The 22,461-nt window shown below is 54.5% G+C and overlaps 1 protein-coding gene and 1 long non-coding RNA gene across 2 annotated transcripts in view; both read right to left on the bottom strand.

Moving 5' to 3' along the window:
- LOC127464169 (class II histocompatibility antigen, B-L beta chain-like) overlaps positions 1–22,461 on the bottom strand; it is a 72,757-nt gene that overhangs the window by 19,441 nt on the left and 30,855 nt on the right. The window lies entirely within an intron of this gene.
- LOC127464180 (uncharacterized) lies at positions 15,809–16,507 on the bottom strand. Its single transcript, XR_007901219.1, has 3 exons — positions 16,444–16,507; positions 16,307–16,345; positions 15,809–15,955 (listed from the first exon to the last, which is right to left on the bottom strand). It is a non-coding gene; the product is annotated as an uncharacterized LOC127464180 (long non-coding RNA).

Raw genomic sequence — 22,461 nt, 5'->3', positions numbered from 1 at the left:
CATCATCTGAGCAGGGGATGTTTAGGATTGTACGGAGGCAGCGTTGATGGAAGCGTTCCAGGAGTCGCAGGTGGTGGCTGTAGATGACCCAGGATTCGGACCCATATAAGAGAGTAGACAGCACAATGGCTCTGTAAACACTGATCTTTGTGCTTTTCTTCAAGTGTTTATTTCACCAAACTCTTTTATGGAGTTTTCCCAAAAGCTCTCTATGCCTTTGCTAACCTGTTGTCCATCTCTCTGTCAATCTCACCATCCGAGGAGATGAGGCTCCCTAGGTAATTAAACTGCTGGACTGATTTGAGCTCTGATTGGCCAGTGTTGATGTGGGGATGATGGGGGACTTCCTGAGGTGCAGGTTGATGGAGAACTCCTGTCTTCTTTAAGCTGACATCCAGCCCAAAGAGCTCAGCAGCCTCAGCACAGCAGGATGTTAAACGCTGCAGAGCTGCTTCTGTGTGAGCGACGAGGGCGGCGTCATCAGCATAAAGCAGCTCCTGGACAAGATGGTTTAAGGTCTTGGTGTGGGCCTTCAGTCGCCTTAGGTTGAAAGGGCTTCCATCAGTATGGTATCAAATGTGGATCCCGTCCTGATCATCGAGGTCTGCCGTGGCCTTTGGAGCATCCTGCTGGAAAAGATTGTGAATAGGGTTGGAGCGAGAACGCAGCCTTGTTTCACACCATTGGTTATTAGAAAGGGCTCAGAAAGTGCATTGCCATATCTGACTTGGCCGTGCTGATCCTCATGGAGTGAGATGATCTCTTTGAGGAACTTGGGGGGACAACCTAAACGTTCCAAAATCTGCCACACACCTTTTCTGCTCACAGTATTGAAAACCTTGGTGAGGTCAACAAAGGTTCCATAGAGACCTTTGTTCTGTTCCCTGCACTTCTCTTGCAGTTGTCTGAGAACAAATCCCATGTCTGTGGGGCTCCTGTTGGCTCTGAAACCACATTGGTTTTCAGGGAGAATTCCTTCTGCTATAGTGGGTTTTAGTCTGTTCAAGAGTATTCTTGCCAGGATTTTGCCAGCAATGGGGAGCAGAGTAATACCCCGGTAATTTCAGCAGTCTGATTGTGCTGGTTTAAAAGTAAACCAGCAGGGGAAATGAAGTCAACTCAAAAGTGAGATTTTAAATCAGAATAATAATTTAATAAAATAATACTATAAGTCTGATTATACACACAAACAGTTGGTTTTAACCCACAAAACCCAAATGTATAACCCAGCACCCTGGGGCATGAACAGAGTGCTGTTTGTTGGGCCCCCTGAGCCCAAAGTAAAGGGAGAGGGGAAAAAAACCCTGTTGGTGAGAGTGGTGGTGCAGTCTGGTCAAGAGTGGTGGTTGCAGTTTGGTCGAGAGTGGTGATCTGCAGTCTGGTTGAGAGTGGTGGTTGCAATCTGGTTGAAGAGACATTGGTGACATCACAGGCACAGTGGTGACATCACAGAGACATCGGTGACATCACAGAGACATCGGTGACATCACAGGCACAGTGGTGACATCACAGAGACATCAGTGACATCACGGGAAAGCGGTGACATCACAGGGAAATCAGTGATATCACAGAGACAGTAGTGACATCACAGGGAAATCAGTGATATCACAGAGACAGTAGTGACATCACAGACACAGCGGTGACATCACAGACACAACAGTGACATCACAATCACAAGGACAGCGGTGACATCGCAGACACAGTGGGGACATCACAGGCACAGCGGTGACATCACAGAGACAGTCATGACATCACATAGACACCGGTGACATCACAAAGACAGCAGTGATGTCACAGGGACAGCAATGACATCACAGGGACAGCAATGACATCACAGAGAGAGCGATGACATCACAGACACATCAGTGATCTCACAGTCACAGCGGTGACATCACAGGGACATTGGTCACATCACAGAGACAGTCATGACATCACAGAGAGAGCAGTGACATCACAGAGACAGCAGTGACATCACAGGGACACTGGTGACATCACAAAGACAACGGTGACATCACAGAGACAGCGATGACATCACAGAGACAACAGTGACATCACAGTCACAGCAGTGACATCACAGGCACAGCAGTGACATCACAGTCACAGCAGTGACATCACAGGCACAGCGGTGACTGTTACGACCCGCCCCAGGAAAAAGGTGGGTTGGTAACTCAGGTTTTATCAATAATTCCCTTGGGGTGGATTAAAGTGAAACAACACTGAATAATCGGTGTCTGAAAACATATTGACAGGGTTTATTTGAACAATTTTGTATCAACAGGTGTGCCAGCATTTTGGGGGCTGTCATATAACAAGGCCAACCTTTCGGGGGAGGAGAAAAATGCATAGGGGAGAGAAAGACAGGGTAAGAGTAAGGGAGAGCAAGAAAGAAGAAAAGAAGAGAGTGGTAAAAACGTAAATAGTCACCGCCCACTGGATCCAGCCATGTAAAAAGCAATGGTCTGGATCCGCAGGCGGTGGGGGGAGAAGAAGGAAAAATCCCCCCAAACCCCCAAAGTCACCAGTCAATATCCATATCCTTTGCACCTCCCCAAGGCGGGGAGTTGTTTCCATAGGGGGGTGTCCCCCTTTTTGGCGCGGAGTTCATGTGGAGGGCGTGGTAAACTCGGCTCTTCCCGCCTTTTGGGGGCTTGACATCTTCTGCACTGGAGGAGGGGGGATGGGCCCAGTTGCCCATCAGAAAGTCAAAAGCCTGCAGAAGTCTCTTAGAATGCAGAAATCATTAACTGTTCCAGTCTCTGACACTCCCCCAGAGCAGCGCTCGTGGGGAGATCTCTGCTCTCAACCTCCAGCAGTGACCTTGGGGGTCCCCAGCCAAGGCAGGAATCTCCACACACCCCCCAAGAAGGGTTCTGTTGGAAGAACCTGCCCCTGGGAAAGGGGACTGGCCCTTTCTGGTAGAAACCCATGGACTGACAGTCCTTGGACTCCAGGGGTTCCCTCACCATCAGGGGCTTCATTTGGGGTGAAACCAGTCTGGGGTCCAACATCTCCTGCCTTGTCCTGGTCCCCTCTCAGCTCAGCACTGACCCCTTTGCAAATGGGGCATTGTCTTGGTGCCATTGCAGGGGGATGTCCTGCCCCAGTGTCCCAGTGTTCCTTTAATTCCCAGAGGCCCTGCAGTGTCCCAGTGGCCCCTTGATTCCATGACCTTCGGAAACACCTCAGGGTTCCTTTGGTTCCATGAGGCCCCCATGTCCCAAAGGCCCCTGGATTCCAGGAATTCCGCAGTGTCACAAGGTTCCTTTTTTTCCATAGGGCCCTGCAGTGTCCCAGTTGTGCCTTGATTCCAGGAGTATCCAAATTCTCCCGGGGTTCCTTTGGTCTCAGGAGGTCCCGCAGTGTCCCAGCGGCCCCTTCATTCCAGGCAGGCCCAGGGAGACGAAGCCAAAGACGGAGCCCCGACCCCGTCAGCATCTTGGGGGGGCGGGGGGGCAGGACCTGGGAAACGGCTGGGAAGGGACTGGGATGGACTGGGACTGACTGGGATGGACTGGGATGGACTGGGACAGACTGGGACGGACTGGGACACCAGGATACACCGGGACCAGGACTGGGACCCAGCAGGACCCCCCGGGAACAGGATCTGAGCACACTGGGACCCTCCAGGACCAGAACTGGGGCAACAGGGATCATACTGGGAGCAACTGGGACCACACTGAGGGCTACTGGGAGCAACTGGAGGCCACATAGGATATAGTGGGAGTGCCTTGGAGTCACTGGGATCATACTGGTGGAAACTGGAATGTTACTGGGGCATCTGGGAGTGACTGGGAAGGACTAGGAGCATGCTGAGGGCTCTACTGGGATATCCTGGGAGTGTCTGCAACCATGGTGGGGGTGAATGGGACTGTACTGGGAGTGACTGGGACTACGTGAAGGGGAATTAGGACCAGGCTGGGGGCAACTGGAAGGAATTGTGAGTGACTGGATCTACAAGAGAAGCAACTGGGATTGACTGGGACTGTCAGGAGGGAGGACTGGGATCATACTTGGAGTGACTGGATCTGTGCTAGGGGCAACTGGGAGCAAGTGGGACCATAATGGGGACAACTGGGATCATCCTGGGATCACGGTGGGAGAAGCTTGGCCCACGCTGGGAGCAACTGAGACCACACTGAGGGTGACTGGGGTCATCCTGGGATCATAGCAGGAGTGAGTGGGATCATGCAGGAGGTGATTGGGATCATACTGGGAGCAACTGGGAGTGCACTGGGGATGACTGGAAGTGGCTGTGAGCAACTGGGATCATGCTGGAAGCTTCTGGGGGCAACTGGGAATGAGTGGGACCACATGGGGGAAACTGGGAGCAACTGGGAGAGACCAGGAGTGACTGGGATCATCCTGGGACTGACTGGGCGCTGAATCCGAAAAATCGGTCCGAGAAACTGCTCAGAGACTTTTTTATCTTTAAGCAGCAAGGTATTTGTTTATTCAACGTTGGGAGCAAGCCAGCTGGCGCTGGACAAACTTGCTCGAAGGCTTCACACAAAATCATCATTTTTCTACAATCTTCAGCTGGGATTAAATGCATATTCAAGTGATTACAACATCTATCGATGCATATTAATAACAGGCGGAGTAGAGGTGGAGCTCAGGCGGGGCTTGGGGCGGTGTTTCTCTTGGCCCTCAATCCTGAGGGTACTTCCACTCTTCCTCCATGGCTCTGGGGGCTTCAACTCATCTTCCTCAACTTGACCTTCCTTCTCTTCCATTCTTCTTGACCCGCTCACTGAAGCTTGGAAAAAGCCCTGGCTCCCGGCCTATTCCTCCTCTTCCAATGTCTCCCTGATCCTGCTGTCTCTCTAATTTATCCCCTCGAGGCCTAGGACATGTTCCTGTACTATTCTCTGAAGCTTTGCTCCAGTCAGTAGAACAGAACGAGCACAGATGGTCTTGGATGTTGGTAGCTTGTTAGCAGGCCCAAATTTCTTAGTTAACTCTTTTGGGCCTGGCCTCCTGTTTCCCCAGGGACACAGCCCGGGCCCGGCTGTTTCCATTCCCATTCCACGGGTTTGCATTCCTGTTCCAGGTGTTCCCATCCCATTCTAGTTGTTCCCATTCCCATTCCAGCTGTCCCCATTCCCATTCCAGGAGTTCCCATTCCCATTCCAGGTGTTCCCATCCCACCTCTATTTTCCCTTTTCTCATTCCACGTGTTCCCATTCCAATTCCTGCTGTCCCCAGTCTGCTCCCAATGTTCCCGTTCCCATTCCAGGTGTTCCCATTCCCATTCCTTATGTCCCCATTCCCATTCCTGGTTCCCAGGGAGGAACTGCCGGATGCCGGAGGAGGAGTCAGAATTTATTGCCCAAAGCAGGAGATTTTCACACCAAAATTAACTCCGTTTTTGTCACCACTGTCCCTGTGATGTCACCGCTGTCCCTGTGATGTCACCAATAGCTCAGTGATGTTACCGCTGCCCCACTGATGTCACCAATGTCCCTGTGATGTCACCGCTGTCCCCGTGATGTCACCGATGTCTCAGTGATGTCATCGATGTCCCCATGGTGTCACCGCTGTCATTTCCCCTGCTGGTTTACCTTTAAACCAGCACACCAGGGCTGTGCCCAACGGGGGTCCCTGTGGATCATCCAACGCGGGTCCTCCCATGGCTGATGGAGTTGGAGCAGCGGCCGAAGCTCTTCCCGCAGTCGGGGCACTTGGGGCTTCTCTTACCGGTGGGTCCGTTGGTGGGAGGTCAAGGCAGAGCTGTCCCTGAAGCTCTTCCCACACTCCCCACACTTGTGAGGCCTCTCCCTGATGTGGATGCAATGGTGGGTGTAGAGGGTGGAGCTGTCCCACATTCCCTACATGTGTAGGGCCGTTCCCCCGTGTGGATGTGCTGGTGGCTGAGCAGCTTGGTGCTTGTGCTGAAGCTCTTCCCACATTCCAAGCACTTGTAGGGCCATTCCCTGGTGTGGATGCAGCGGTGTTTGCAAAGGCTGGAGCTGTCCCTGAAGCTCTTCCCACACTCCCCACACGTGTAGGGCCGTTCCCACTGTGGATCATCTGGTGTCGGAGCAGGTTGGAGCTCTGATTGAAGCTCTTCCCACACTCCCCACACGTGTAGGGCCTTTCCCCACTGTGGATGCGACGGTGCGTGCGGAGGGTGGAGCTCTGCCTAAAGCTTTTCCCACACTCCTCACACATGTAGGGCCTTTCACCCGTGTGGATCATGTGGTGGCTGAGGAGGTTGGAGCTCCGTTTGAAGCTCTTCCCACACTCCCCACACGTGTAGGGCCGTTCCCTAGTGTGGATGCGACGGTGGGTGCGGAGGGTGGAGCGGTCACTGAAGCTCTTCCCACATTCCAAGCACCTGAAGTGCTTTTCCCTGCTGGGAGGCTGCTCAGGGACCACCAGCTCGCAGCTCCACCTCAAGCTCCGGCCGCCTTCTTGGTACACGCTGGCTCTTTCCTCCTCACAGCCCCCTGGGCTGGCTTTGGAGCCCCTCCTGCGGGGGCATCTCCGGCCCTTTTCCTCCCTGCTGCCTTCCTGCGCCGGGGAGCCCTTCAAAACAGCCTCTCCCACCAGGCTCTGCCGGGGGGATTTGTCCTCCGCGCTCTCCGGCCTCACCTCGGGGCCTGGGGCAGGAACCAACAAGGACACGCAGGGGATTTGCCTCCGGCCCACAGGGAAGCCCAAGGACATCCCCCCAACTCCGGCCCCGGCAGGACGGCCACAAAAGACAAAAGACCCACCCAAAGGGGCACTGACTTCCTCCTCACCTGCCTGGGGGGCCCAAGGCATCTTCCTCTTCCTCGCAGCCTCCTCCTCCATCCGCCCAAGCTTTGGGAAGCAGAAATCCTGCTGGGGGGGAAAACAAGGGGTGAGCGCGTTGCCTTGGGGGTTCCTCCTGCCCAAGTCCAGCTCTAGGACTCACCGGGCATCCTGTGTCCATAAAAACCCCCAAAACACCAACATTCAGCATAAAAATCCCTTCCAGGAGTTCCCCCTCTCTGGTCTCTGGCGTTAGGGGGGTCTCCTCTGTCTGGCCTGATGGCACTTCTGCCTGCATTGGGGGTCCCCCTTCTCCGGGCTGCCGGGGGTCCCGCGGCTCCGGGGGGTTCCCACTCTCCGAGGTCCCCTTGAGTGTTGTCAGGGGGGTCCCAGGGCTCACTTCTCCCCACTCTGCCTCCCGGGGCCGGCCGGCCCTCCTCTCTCGGCTCCCACCCTCGCAAACCTCTTGGCGCTCTCGGCTCCCACCCCGCCTCAAGGCCCCCCCTCCTCTCCACACTCCAAGGCCTTCCCCCTCTCCGGGACCCCCGCTTAAGGGGCCCGGCGCTCCCTCTCTGCTCCCCCCCTCCAGCATTCCGGGGGTCCCCCAGCTCCGGGATCGCCCCTCTCCGCTCTCCCCACTCCGCGGCTACCGGGGTTCCCCCCCGGCTCTCACGGGGGCCCCCAAACCGCTCTCGCCCCCCCCGCCATTGCCCAGCCACCGCCAGGACCTTTTAGCTGCTCTTCTTTGTGCTCCCGCTCGGCTCCTCCCTCGGCTGGGCCGCCGCTTTTGGCGGGTTTCCTCCTCCGGGATCCGCCCCCTGCAGCCCTTCCCCCCCGGACCAGCCCCCTTGGGCCCCCCTTGGGCCTCCCCCTTGGGCCCCCCTTGCCCAAGAAGTCTGATTATGCAGACGAGCAATTGGTTTTAACCCACAAAACCCAAATGTATAACCCAGCACCCTGGGGCATGAACAAAGTGGTTTTCCTTGGGCCCCCCCCGAGTCCAAAGTAAAGGGAGAGGGAAAAAAAACCTGCTGGTGGGAGAGCTGTTGCAGTCTGGTCAGAAGTGGTGATTGCAGTCCAGTTGAGGGTGGTGGTCTCAGTCTGGTTGAGAGTGGTGAGCTGCAGCCTTCCTGTGGATCCCACGAGTGGTGGAAAGGTTCTGAAACTCCAGGTTTATATATTCTCCAGTTCAGGCAGGAATGGTCAGTCGTTCCCTCAGAGCGGGGAATTCCATAAAAGGATGCTTAGTTCTTCCGTCAGAGCGGGGAATTCCATAAAAGGATGCTCAGTTCGTTCCCTCAGAGCGGCGAATTCCATAAAAGGATATGAGAATTCTAAGAGTGGGGAATTCCATAAAAGGGCATGAGGACAGGAACACCCCTCCACACCTCACAGGCCCCCCCCCCCGACAACAGTTCCTGGGAAAATGGCATGGAAGGCCATAGAATACACACTTTTGGGCTACACCCATCCCGTGAGGAATCGGTCCCAGCTGTTCTAACTAGGACACTGTGTCCGTCATCGCTGCCATCATCATCATCATCGGCCTCGTGGCAGTCGGTGTCTGGAAGCTCCGATCCGGTAACTCCCGGGATGGGGGTCGGGAAGGGGCACGGATCCGCCCGGCAGCATTCCGGGGATCCTGTGCCACGGGTGCTGATCCCACTTTCTTTCCATAGAGAAATAGGAATAGAGACATTGGGGACAGGGATGGGGACATTAGGGACATTAGGGATGGGGACACTGGGAGCAGGTTGGGGACAGCAGGAATGGGCATGGGAACTCCAGGAATGGGAATGGGGACATTGGAAGCAGGTTGGAGTCACCAGGAATGGGAATTAGTACACCGGGAATGGGAATGGGGACATGGGAGACCAGGATAGGGATAGTGGGGACAGGAACGGGGACACTGGGAGCAGGTTGGCACAGCAGGAAGTGGGAATGGGGACAGGGATGGGAACCCCAGGAATTGGAATGGGGACAGGGATGGGAACCCCAGGAATGGGAATGGGGAGAGGGATGGGAACCCCAGGAATGGGAATGGGGATAGGGATGGGAACCCCAGGAATGGGAATGGGGACAGGGATGGGAACGTGTCTCTCCAGGAGTTGGTTCAATCCAAAGGTGGGTCCCTGGCTCGAGGCCACGGGAAGCCCCTTCTTTGGGAATGTCTGGGAACCAGGTGTCAGAGGTTTGAAAAGAGGTGTTGGAATTGTTTCCCAGTGTCCCCCCATTCCCATCTGTGTCTCCCGGGATGGGGTGGGTTGGAGCGGAGCCGCAGGCGCTGGGCAGGGGCAGTGGGGGGAGGGCGGCTCTCGGGGACACCGCGGTGGCCGCGGGGAGGGCGGGGGGTCCTTTGTTCGGGGGCTTTTGGGGTTTGTCCGGGACCGGACAGAGCGGGAGCTGATTTTGGCCACCTTGTTCTCTTTTCCTAACAGGAAGTTTTTTCCCCACGGGACACCTCGTGGAGAACGACCGAGAGAGAGAGAGAGAGAGCCCGACCCATCTGGGAGCGAGGTGTTCTGCTTTGGGGACTGCCCTGGGAAAAGGGACTCCTTCACTGCTGGCTGCGAGCACACGGGGCTGAGAGAGCTTTGAACTGCCGGGACAGTTTCTCCCCCCCACCTGGGGATTTGGGAATTTGTTTTGTTTCTTCTGAAATTTTTGGTTGCACCATTTGTTGTTTATTCAGATTTTGTTAATAAAAAGCTATTTCTTTTCCTTTTCCACACTTCCACCTGAAGTCTCTTAATTTCTAAGTTGTAATCTTGTTTAACTAAGACCCAGTGCCCTCAGGGGGAGGAGGAGGAAAGGAGACCAAGAGGTGCTGTGGCCACTCAAACTGCAGAGGAACAACCTGTGCCAGTAGCAGCTGCCCCTCTACAGAAGAAATCCAAGACCAAATCAGCTCAGTTAGTGAGGGATGAAGGGGAAGCAGAGCCCTCAGAACAGGAGCAAGAGGCAGGGCCAGAGATAATCACCAGATCCCCATCCCTGGCTGAGCTGTGAGAGATGTGAAAAGATTTCAGCCTCCAGCTGGGAGAGCCCCTGCTGACCTGGCTGCTCCAGTGCTGGGATATCATGGCCCAGCATATGGAACTAGGTGGGAGTGCAGCCAAGCAACTGGGATCCCTGTCCTGGGATGTTGGGATTGACCAGGGGACTGGGAAGAGGACAGAGAGGGGATGAGAGCTGGGTACAGGCTTGGGAATTGCCAGGAGGGCTTTTGAAAGGAGCGTAGGGGAAAGGGATGTCTAAGAAAAAGTCCCTCAGGAGAGGGAAGCAGAGAGGCTGAGTTTTGACCCCAGCACAAGGGTCAGCAGAGCAGAACAGAGAATATGCCCACAGAAGATTCTTGTGCGTCCGTCTTTGCAGTTCTGACAGGCACTTCTTGTCACAGTCTGTCCTCTCCACTCCAGAATAGGCCCTGGCAACCAAAGAACCAACACCCCACACCATAGTGCAGACCAGCCCATGTGCTTTGGGCCCTTTTGTTGTCCTGTCCATTCTGGACTATCCTCTCCATTCCGGAATGGCCTCTGGAAACCAAAGAACCAAGCCCCCACCATGTGACAGTTCAACCCCATCTGTGTGCCAAGGGCTCCTTTGTGGTGTCACAGCCTGTCCTCTCCATTCTGGAATAGCCCCTGGAAACCAAAGAACCAACACCTCACACCCCCACAGTGCAGCCCCACCTGTCTGCCACGGGACTCTTTGGGATGTCACGGCCTTTCCCCCAGGAAAGAAAGCCTGGAACCTTTGGGTTTCAGATGCAGTTGGGGGCCACCCTGGGCACTCCACGGGCAGCAAGAGCTTTCTGTCCTGGCTCTTTTTGTCTGGCAGGAATCTTCAGCTGTGTTCAGTTTGGGCAGTCAGACTGGCAATTTCAGCGCAGGGCTCCTGCAAGTGAACGACAGCCCTTCCCTCCAGGAAAGAAACCCCTTACCCTCGGTCTCTTCTCCTGTTCCTTAAAACACAACCTGCAGGGGAGCTTTCTGGGATCTCTTCTCTTGGGAATCGGGAAGACAGACCCACTCCCATGTTTAACACCTCAGGTAAAACCACCCTTTGAACACCTTTCCCAACCCTCCCCAACCTTTCCCAAAGCCCAGATTTTACAGGTGTCCTGTAATTATGGCCCAATCTCACCCAAGCCCACAAACCATGACAGAAACCTCTCAGCCTCACGCTGCCTCCTTCCCATTGCTGTGCCTTATGTGCAGGCAAAAGGCCTTAAAATCAAGTACCCAAAATTCACGGCCTGTTCTTTTTCCCAGAAAAGAAGACGTGGTGAACTCTCCAGACCAGGGAATTGGAAGATCTCCCCAAAACTCCTTTGGTACACGCTGCAGGGCCAACAATTCCTCTGCTCTGCCCTGTCGGCGCTGCTTTGTCTCATCTGGGTCCCCAGAAACCGTCAGCGAAAGCCGGGGAATAAAATCTCTGAGCAGTTGGTTGGGTTCCAGAGGTGACCCTACTTCATTCAGCGCTGAAGGGACACAGGAATTGCTCTCTAACACCTGTACATCAGTTCTCAAAACTTTTAACTATTTCTACATTTTAGCAGACAAAAGAATTCCTGAACATTGGTTTACCAGTTCTCTGCAGGAACTCTTATTCTCTCTTCTATTGGCTCTCGATTTCTCACTTTGCATGATGCTTAGTCCACAGTTTTTGTCCTTTTCTTGTATTTTCCCTGGATAAAGAGAGCCTCAGTAACTGTCTGTGTTAGTTTTGTCTTTGTCTCTGGTTTCTCTAAGGGTCTTTGTGGTTTATAAGTTCTGCCTTCTTGGTGTCCAGGTCTCAAAAATAGATTTCTCTGCCAGGTCTCTGACCACTGAAATATGGCAGGCCTTAAACTTTTACTTTGTTTTTCTAACAAATGGCCATGGCCCAGAACTTGTCCATCATCCATTGTCTCTTGCCCCCATTCAATCTCCTGCCAGCAGTTTCTCCCCACTGCTGGGTGGGCTCCTTTGTCAAGCACTAGAACTTGTTGGGTAACAGGCCCAGTCCTGTTGCACATTTTTCGTGGGGATCTGCAGGAGGGCATTGAGTCTTCCAGGAGCAAATTGGCAGAGGACCCCAAGCTGGCTTGCAGTGTGGATGTGCTGGAGGGCAGGAAGGCTGTGCAGAGGGACCTGGACAGGCTGGACCTCTGGGCCGAGCCCGTGGGCATGAGGTTCAAGAGTGCCTTTGGTGCCTTTGGGGCCTGTGGCCACAAGAACCCCCTGCAGCTCCAGGCCGGGGGCAGAGGAGCTGCAAAGGGTCCCCGTGGGAGAGGCCCTGGGGGTGCTGGTGGACAGAGGCTGAACCTGAGCCAGCGGGTGCCCGGGTGGGCAAGAAGGCCAAGGGCAGGCTGGCCTGGATCAGAAAGAGTGTGGCAGCAGGAGCAGGGCAGGGATTCTTCTGCTGGACTGGGCACTGGTGAGGCCACCCCTGGAGTGCTGTGTCCAGCTCTGGGCCCCTCAATTCAGGGAGAACCTTGAGGGGCTGCAGTGGGTGGAGAGCAGGGCAATGGAGCTGGGCAAGGGTCAGCAGTGCATGGCCTGTGAGGAGCAGCTGAGGGAGCTGGGCTTCTCCAACCTGGAGAAGAGGAGGCTCGGGGCTGACCTTCTCCCTGTCCACAACTTCCTGACAGGAGGCTGGAGCCAGGTGGGGGTCAGCCCCTTCTCCGAGGCAACAGGCGACAGGACAAGAGGACACGAGGACCTGCCTGTCAGGGGCTGTTTGTCAGGGACAGGAGCAGGACTTTTTGGAGAGAAACAGGGATTAGGTATTGAAATGGGCTGCCCAGGGAGGTGGTGGAGTCACCGTCCCTGGAGGTGTTTAAGCAAAGACTGGCCATGGCACTGAGTGCCGTGCTCTGCTTGACGTGCTGGGGATGGGGCGTAGGCTGGACGCCGGTTGATCTCACAAGTCTCTGCCAAGCTCAGGGACTCTGGGCTTCTGTGCCACCCTAGCCTTTGGGGACAGCGTGCTGGTGGCTCAAAGGCTCCGTCCTTGCCTTGCCTTGCCCATCTCCTGGCTGCCAGGCAAGGGCCTTGTGACATCACAGCCTCTGTGGAACAGCGCGGGGGCTGAAAAGTGTCAGTGCTGCGTCCCCGTGCCCAGAGCCTGGGCAGAAGTCGGCTGGCAGGGACGGGCAGAGACTGTGCAGAGGTGTCAGCTCGTCCCGCAGCAGCACCATGCCCAGCCAGGGCATCTCCTGGCTCCTCAGGCTCTCGGTGCTCCTGCTCTTGCCTGGCCCACTGGAGCCTTGCAGCCGTGCCACAGGTGCCATTGCTGAGAACCGGGGTTTGCCTTGGATGGCCCCTTGCCAGAAAAGGCAGGAGAGGCTGGAGAGAGGGGAAGGAGGGGGGTCAGGCCGCTGGGATGGTGCCGGTGGGCCGTGAGCCCGAAGCCAGCAAGGCCTTGGGCCCACACGGTGTCAGGGGAGGACTGAGAGCCCCCAGGGAGGAGGAAAGCTGGGCAGGCCCCAAGGCTCCTGGGCCTCTTCCTTGGCAGCCCTTTGGCCAAGGCCCCCAGGCAGAGGTGGGGCTCAGCCCCTGCCCAGCAATGGGGCACAGGCTGAGCCCCAGGGACACCAGACCCAGGCGGCCTGAGCTCTTCTTCCTGCAGCGTCTGCCTGGGGCAGCCCAGCCAGGCCTGAGTCTCTGCAGGAGAGGCCAAGCCCAGCCAGAGAGGGCTCAGCCCTCTGAGGCTGCACTCACTGCAAAGGGAACAAACCATTGGCCCAGAGGACATCCTGCCCCCAAATGGAGAACTGGAAAGGTCAAGAAGAAAAAAGTCACCCCTCTCCAATCTTAAAGAAATGTTCAGACCTCTTTCCTAAAAGCATCCAGGACTCGGGTCCCCCAGTTTTGTCTCTGACAAGGCTTTGCAGGGGCTGCTTGGGAAAGGGAAGCCCTGGGGCCCCAGTGCAGATGGTGGGGCTGCACTCTGGGGGGGTCGGCCTTTGGCTCTTGGCTTCCAGGGGCCCCCAGGAGTCAGTGAGCCGGGCTGGGGCCGAGGGGCAGGACTGGCTGGGATTGCCTCTGGGGCCTGGCCCAGAAAATGGAAGTGTCCCCATGGGGGCAGCTGGAAAGGGCCCAGGAAGGAAATGCTGCCCCAGCGCAGGCTGTGGCAGTGGGGAGTGTGCAGGGGGAGGAGGCTGGGCCAGAGCAGGGCTGGGCAAGAAGGGCCAAGCCGCGGGTGGGTTCTCCCCCGGCCCCCAGGGCCCAGCCCCTGATGGGAGGGCCTTGGGCAGGGCCTGGGGCGACTGCAGGAACCTCCGAGGCAGCCCAAGGGCCGTGCTTTTGGCAGCTGGGTTGACAGGCCCAGCTCTCTGCAAGAGAAGTTGAGGGCTCTGAGCCAGAGAGGGGCTGAGAGCCGGGTCCAGGCTTGGGAATGGCCAGGAGGGGAAAGGGATGTCTAAGAACAAGTCCCTCAGGAGAGGGAAGCAGAGAGGCTGTGTTTTGACCCCAGCACAAGGGTCTGCAGGGCAGAGCAGAGAATATCCCCCACGTGAGATTGTTGTGCATCCCTCCTTGCAGTTGTGACAGGCACTTCTCTTCAAAGGTCGTTCTGTGAGCGTCTTCTTGTTCTTTCCAGGTGGGATGCAAGCGGTGGGGGGCCCTTTGGCACTGGAGGGACGACGAGCACATTGAGCATTTTCCTACCAGTCTGAATCAGATGTTAATTCTGGTGGGCTGTATCTTTGGTGAATCTAAGCACATCCCTTGGCATTTGGGTTTTTTTTCTGGGTGGTTCACAACCTGAGAAGCATCAGCAGAGTGGGAAGGAGGTCCCTGCAGTCAGAGGTCAGTGTAAAGGAAGCTGAGAGGGGAGCTTTGGTGAGAATGTTGCCCTCTGAGGGCGTCCCTCAGTTTGTGCCTTTGCCTCTGTGATGCTGAAAAACCCAGTCCGAAGAACTGCTCAGAGACTTTGGATCTTTGAGCAGCAAAGGGATTTATTGCCAACGTCGGGAGCGAGCGTGGTTCGCACCACAGAGAACTTGGTCGAGAGTTTCACACAATATCGGGGTTGTATACAATTTTCATATATGATTAAATATTATAAATCATATTCATCTGATCACAACATCTATCTATGCATATTAATAATGGGCAAAGCTCGGGTGGAGCTCAGGCAGAGCTTCTTTTGGCCCTCAGTTCTGGGAGGGGTTTAGGTGAGTCTGGGGTCTCTGCTCCTCTCCATCAGTCCCCAGTGTCCCCATCCTGGTCCCTCATGTTCCCAGTCCATTCCTGGTGTTCCCATTCCTGGTGTTCCTATTCCCAGTGTTCCCATCCCATTCCTGATGTCCCCATTCCCAGTCCCTGGTGTCTCCAATCTGCTGCCGATGTCCCCGTTCCCTTTCCTGGTGTTGCCATCCCAGTTCCTGCTCTCCCCAGGCTGTTCCCAGTGTCCCCAGCGTGGTCCTCCAGGTCCCCATTCCCATTCCTGGTGTCCCCATTCCCATTCCTGGTGTCCCCATTCCCATTCCTAGAGTTCCCAACCCAGTTCTGTTTTCCCCATTCCCATTCCTGGTTTCCCCATTCCCATTCCTGATGTTCCCATCCCAGCTCTGTTTTCCACATTCCCATCTCCATGTGTCCCCATTCCCAGTTCCTGCTGTCCCCAACCTGCTCCCAATGTCTTCATTACTATTCCTGGTGTCTCCATCCCATTCCTGATGACCCCAGCCTGTTCCAGTGTCCCCAACTTTCTCCTGGTCATCCCATCCTGCTCCTGGTGTCCCCATTCCCCATTGTCACCTGGTGTTCCCATTTCCATTCCTGATGTCTGCAACCTACTCCTAGTGTCCCCATCCCTGTCCCCAATGTCCCCATCCCAGTCCCGACGTCCCCATTCCAAATCCTGGTGTTCTCAACCTGCTCCCAGTGTCCCCATCCCTGTTCCCAATGTCCCCATCCCAGTCCCCCCTGTCCCCATTCCTATTCCTGGTTCCCACAGAGGAACTGCCGGATGCCGGAGGAGGGAGCCAGGATTTCTTGCCCAAAGCAGGAGATTTTCACACCCAAATTAAAGCCTCAGGAATAACTGTGGTCCTGGGTTTCACAGAGGAAAAAGTAGGAAGTTGATCCATCGGGAAGAGCCGCAGGGGGGCCGGGGTGGGTGGGAGCAGCGGGATGAGCTCTGCCAGCAGCTCCTGCCTTTCCACAGAGAGAGGGAAGGGGCGGATCCAGCTCCAGGATCGCTCAGGCCGTGATTCCTGCTGGGATGAGAGCGGGGAAATGAGTCACCATGTCCCTGTTCCCATCCCAGGGGATGGAGCCGGCTGTGGAGCCCAGGGGGAGTAGGAACTACTCCGGAATCCCACCTGATCCTACTCCGTCCATCCTATCCCAATCCCACTCCATCCATCCCACGCCAATCCCACTCCAGAATCCAGCCCTGATCCCAGTCCACAATTCCACCTGATCCCACTCTGGAATCCTGCCCTGAGCTGCAATCCCCTTCCAATCCCACTCCAGCCATTAGGCCCCCGTTCCCCTCTGGAATCCCGGCATCCATCCTGGGATCCCTGCACAGAGGATCTGGATCCACACACGCTGCTGGGACTCACTGGTGGGCGCGGGGTCGTATCCATTCCCCTCCCTCTTCCCTATGGAAAGAAAGTGGGATCAGCACCCGTGGCACAGGATCCCCGGAATGCTGCCGGGCGGATCCGTGCCCCTTGCCGACCCCCATCCCGGGAGTTACCGGATCGGAGCTTCCAGACACCGACTGCCACGAGGCCGATGATGATGATGATGGCAGCGATGACGGACACAGTGTCCTAGTTAGAACAACTGGGACCGATTCCTCACTGGATGGGTGTAGCCCAAAAGTGTGTATTCTATGGCCTTCCATGCCATTTTCCCAGGAACTGTTGTCGGGGGGGGGGGGGGGCTGCGAGGTGGGGGGGGTGTCCCTGTCCTCATATCCTTTTATGGAATTCCCTGCTCTGACAATCTTCATATCCTTTTATGGAATTCCCCGCTCTGAGGGAAGAACTGAGCATCCTTTTATGGAATTCCCTGCTCTGAGGGGACGACTGACCATTCCTGCCTGAACTGGAGAATATATAAAGCTGGAGTTTCGGAACCTTTCCACCACTCGTGGGATCCAGAGGAAGGCTGCAGCTCAGCACTCTCAACCAGACTGAGACCACCACCCTCAACTGGACTGCAATCACCACTTCTGACCAGACTGCAACAGCTCTCCCACCAGCAGGTTTTTTTCCCCTCTCCCTTTACTTTGGACTTGGGGGGACCCAAGGAAAACCACTTTGTTCATGCCCCAGGGTGCTGGGTTATACATTTGGGTTTTGTGGATGAAAACCAATTGCTTGTCTGTATAATCAGACTTATTGGGCAAGGGGGGCCCAAGGGGGGCCCAAGGGGGCTGGTCCAGGGGGAGAAGGGCTGCAGGGGGCGGATCCCGGAGGAGGAAACCCGCCAAAAGCGGCGGCCCAGCCGAGGGAGGAGCCGAGCGGGAGCACAAAGAAGAGCAGCCAAAAGGTCCTGGCGGTGGCTGGGCAATGGCGGGGGGGGCGAGAGCGGTTTGGGGGCCCCCGTGAGAGCCGGGGGGGAACCCCGGTAGCCGCGGAGTGGGGAGAGCGGAGAGGGGCGATCCCGGAGCTGGGGGACCCCCGGAATGCTGGAGGGGGGGGAGCAGAGAGGGAGCGCCGGGCCCCTTAAGCGGGGGTCCCGGAGAGGGGGAAGGCCTTGGAGTGTGGAGAGGAGGGGGGGCCTTGAGGCGGGGTGGGAGCCGAGAGCGCCAAGAGGTTTGCGAGGGTGGGAGCCGAGAGAGGAGGGCCGGCCGGCCCCGGGAGGCAGAGTGGGGAGAAGTGAGCCCTGGGACCCCCCTGGCAACACTCAAGGGGACCCCGGAGAGTGGGAACCCCCCGGAGCCGCGGGACCCCCGGTAGCCCGGAGAAGGGGGACCCCCAATGCAGGCAGAAGTGCCATCAGGCCAGACAGGGGGGACCCCCCTAACCCCAGAGAGCAGAGAGGGGGAACTCCTGGGAGGGGATTTTGGGCTGAATGTTGGTGTTTTGGGGGTTTTTATGGACACAGGATGCCCGGTGAGTCCTAGAGCTGGACTTGGGCAGGAGTAACCCCCAAGGCAACGCGCTCACCCCTTGTTTTCCCCCTCCAGTAGGATTTCTGCTTCCCAAAGCTTGGTCGGATGGAGGAGGAGGCTGCAAGGAAGAGGAAGATGCCTTGGGCCCCCCAGGCAGGTGAGGAGGAAGTCAGTGCCCCTTTGGGTGGGTCTTTTGTCTTCTGTGGCCGTCCTGCCGGGGCCGGAGTTGGGGGGATGTCCTTGGGCTTCCCTGTGGGCCGGAGGCAAATCCCCTGCGTGTCCTTGTTGGTTCCTGCCCCAGGCCCCGAGGTGAGGCCGGAGAGCGCGGAGGACAAATCCCCCCGGCAGAGCCTGGTGGGAGAGGCCGTTTTGAAGGGCTCCCCGGCGCAGGAAGGCAGCGGGGAGGAAAAGGGCCGGAGATGCCCCCGCAGGAGGGGCTCCAAAGCCAGCCCAGGGGGCTGTGAGGAGGAAAGAGCCAGCGTGTGCCGGGAAGGCGGCCGGAGCTTGAGGCGGAGCTGCGAGCTGGTGGTCCCTGAGCAGCCTCCCAGCAGGGAAAAGCACTTCAGGTGCTTGGAATGTGGGAAGAACTTCAGCAAGAGATGCAACCTCTTGAGGCACCAGCACATCCACACTGGGGAACGGCCTTACACGTGTGGGGAGTGTGGGAAGAGCTTCAGTGACCGCTCCACCCTCCGCAACCACCGTCGCATCCACACTGGGGAACGGCCCTACACGTGTGGGGATTGTGGGAAGAGCTTCAAACGGAGTTCCAACCTGCTCCAACACCAGATGATCCACACTGGGGAACGGCCCTACATGTGTGGGGAATGTGGGATGAACTTCAATCAGATCTCTGCCCTGCTCCGACACCAGATGATCCACAGTGGGAACGGCCCTACACGTGTGGGGAGTGTGGGAAAAGCTTCAGGGACAGCTCCAGCCTTTGCAAACACCGTTGCATCCACACCAGGGAATGGCCCTACAAGTGCTTGGAATGTGGGAAGAGCTTCAGCACAAGCACCAAGCTGCTCAGCCACCAGCACATCCCCACTGGGGAACAGCCCTACACGTGTAGGGAATGTGGGACAGCTCCACCCTCTACACCCACCTTGGCATCCACATCAGGGAGAGGCCTCACAAGTGTGGGGAGTGTGGGAAGAGCTTCAGGCAGAGCTCTTCCTTGACCTCCCACCAATGGACCCACCGGTAAGAGAAGCCCCGAGTGCCCCGACTGCGGGAAGAGCTTCGGCCGCTGCTCCAACTCCATCAGCCATGGGAGGACCCGCGTTGGATGATCCACAGGGACCCCCGTTGGGCACAGCCCTGGTGTGCTGGTTTAAAGGTAAACCAGCAGGGGAAATGACCGCGGTTACATCACAGGGACATCGATGACATTACTGAGACATCGGTGACATCACAGGGACATTGGTGACATCACAAGGACATTGGTGACATCACGGGGACAGCAGTGACATCACAGGGACAGTGGTGACATCACCAAGGGGTTAATTTTGGTGTGAAAATCTCCTGCTTTGGGCAATAAATTCTAGCTCGCACTCCGGCATCCGGCAGTTCCTCCCTAGGAACCAGGAATGGGAATGGGGACAGGGGGAATGGGGATGGGGACACCTGGAATGGGAATGGGAACACCTGGAATGGGAATGGGAACATTGGGAGCAGACTGGGAACAACAGGAATGGCAATGGAGACATCAGGAACTGGGAATGGGGGCACCTGGATTGGGAATGGGGACACCGGGGAGAGGGAATGGAGACACTGGGAGCAGGTTAGGGACACCAGGAATGGGAATGGGGCCACCTGGGATTGGAATGGAGCCACCAGGAACTGGGTTGGGAACACCTGGAATGGGAATGGGAATACGTGCAGTGGGAATGGGTATCGATGGAAGGGTATGGACAGATTGCTCCAGGATCAATATGATCAGGCAAATGTCGGATTTATTAGGAGAAAGACAGATTATATAGTGCTCATGACGCTCAGCTTCTTGTTCACACTACATTGGTTACATAAGGAAACATACTCTGCTGTTCACTGCTAATTGGACCACAACAGGTGGTCATAGGAGTTGAGAAAACTTTATTCACCTGCCAAAAACTCCTCCTTGGCATCTTGGCACAAGGCCTGCAGCCATATTAGTGGCGCAGCATTTTTTACTATCTGCACCCAGCCATGCTAAGGTGAAACACACAGAAATGTAAAGAAAATTGTTCACACAATTTTTGCCTTACGACAAATCCCCTTTTTTGTTCTTGAACAATTTGATTTGCATTTCTGTAATACTCCTTATTGTACCAATAACATATCAACAAACATGATTACATATAACAATAATAGTACATTAACAAACTTAACAACTTAATAACTTCAAGGTTTGTGCTCTTAAATTTTCTTAAAAGTGCTTTTCTAAATAGAGGATTTATTCTTGAAAAATCTTTATTCAGTGTAAAACACTTCTGGAAATGGAACTCCATTTATTTTTGTTATGTGTCTTCTGTATTTGAAGATGTTTGTGTATCTGATGGATCAAAACACATTAATCATCATGCATTCACACACACATGCAAACATACAAACTCTCACAGTGGCCACTGTCAATCATTCACACAATCATACTTTTGAATTCCATATCACTGTGTTTTATGAGCTAAAAAGTTATAATTCTTTAGTACCTTATGATGTTAAAGCTTCTTAACCAAATAGATAAACTTTCTTTTACTAATATATAGTGAAGAATCTAAAGTTCACACAACACACTTTCTTGAATTCTAAACCTCTATAATTATGTGCTTCCTAACTTACTTATGTGCTTTAGAAATATCAAAAAATTGTGCTCATAAATTGTGCTCTCAATAAGACTGAATACTGTGCCCTTTTGGTAATTCACTGTTACCTACAACAGCAACAACATCAGCCTTGTTTTGAAGAACCAGCTTCTTTCCAGGGTTTCATTTATGTGCAGATACTCAGAGAACACCTGTGCACAAAAAACTTAAAACATATGAAACACTTTTGCAAGTCAATAGAGGAAAACTGATATCTCTCTTTTCCCCCTTTTCTTTGTGCGAAAGTGTGTTAAAAATTCTTAAAGCACTGATTTCTTTACTAAATACTCTTATGTTAATAATTCTAAACTTATAACAGCTTTACTCTATAACAAACTCCACTATACTAATTCTATTATTTAATAATTCTGAAAAAATTCTGGGAATGTTGCTGATTTGTTCTAAACTCCAGCGTTATTTTCTTCATCATCATCAGAACTTATGTCTGAATCTGAAGAAGTGTCAGTCTCCACAGACAAAAGGGGTTTTATAACTGCAGTTGTAGCATCAGCTGAATAGGCTGCTTTCTCTTGTTGGACCATGTTTTCAGCAGCTTCTAAAAACTGGGCTGTAGTGGGACTCCTAGGTAGTGCACCCAAAACCTGTTTTGTATTTTCATTAGCATTATAATAGGCCAGCATGTTTAAGAATTTTGCTTTCATGTTATCATCTATGTCTGGATCTGAATCTATTGACTCATTTAAACGATCTACAAATTGATCGTACGGTTCCGAGGGTCCTTGCTCAATTGAAATACATGGGAGTCTTGACTTTGCATCCCTTATCATAAGCAATGACTTATAAGCCAATTCCTGACTAGTTTTTAATACCTCATTTGGAAACTGATTTTGCAAATATGCACTGTTGTACTGACCAAAACCCATGAGCATGTCAACAGAAACACCAAAGAGAGGGTGTCCTTTCTGCCTAGGTTTTGCAACTCCTGTAGCACAACTGGCACTCCATTCGGTAAAAAATTCTAGCTGTTGGTGTTATAAGTAAACCCAGGAAATTTGCTGCTCAAAGGGGTTAATAAAGTTGCTGTATTTTACTAACCACATTGTTAAGAGTCATGAGTTGACTGATTATGAAATATCTAACCACAAGTTTGTATGCTGTAGAAAACAACGCAGAGTGACTCAGTATTTTGGAGCTGTTTGATTACAGGCATATTGATATGGACTAAGATGGAGGGGCAAGCCACGAGGAGTCCTATGATTAGATGACATCTCCCGATGGAAAATTCCAGGACCACGGCCTCATAGAGACTAGTGACTTTAAAATCATTGGAGGAAGCCCCTCAGCAACGGCAGATGCCCGCGAGTGGAGGAGCCAACAGCAGATCTGCCCGCGAAAGAGGAACCAAGCAGGGAGCAGCCCGCGAACCTCCCACCAATGGACTATGAACATGACTTTGGGGGGTGGTGTCAACAAAGGGTATAATTGTTGCTGTTTCGGTTCCCCATTTTGCGGACTGTGGTGGAGCAAGGGTCTCCCCGGTCGCCTGACTGGCCGCATTTGCTTGTTAGCATTAATAAACCTTTGTTTTACCTTGCAACTGAAATTATAGCCTCTTTATCGATATCAACTTCCATTTTCTGGGCCAGGCCCCAGAGGCAATCCCAACCAGTCCTGCCCCTCGTCCCCAGCCCGGCTCACTGACTCCTGGGGGCCCCTGGAAGCCAAGAGCCAAAGGCCGACCCCCCCAGAGTGCAGCCCCACCATCTGCACTGGGGCCCCAGGGCTTCCCTTTCCCAAGCAACCCCTGCAAAGCCTTGTCAGAGACAAAATTGGGTGACCCGAGTCCTGG

This window comes from Manacus candei, unplaced genomic scaffold (genome assembly GCF_025592945.1).
Source record: "Manacus candei isolate 608988 ecotype Guabito, Panama unplaced genomic scaffold, ASM2559294v1 h1tg000197l, whole genome shotgun sequence".
In the NCBI taxonomy this organism is placed as follows: Eukaryota; Metazoa; Chordata; class Aves; order Passeriformes; family Pipridae; genus Manacus; species Manacus candei.
Note: the sequence above shows the minus strand (reverse complement) of the source record. Positions and strands in the feature narration are given on the sequence as shown.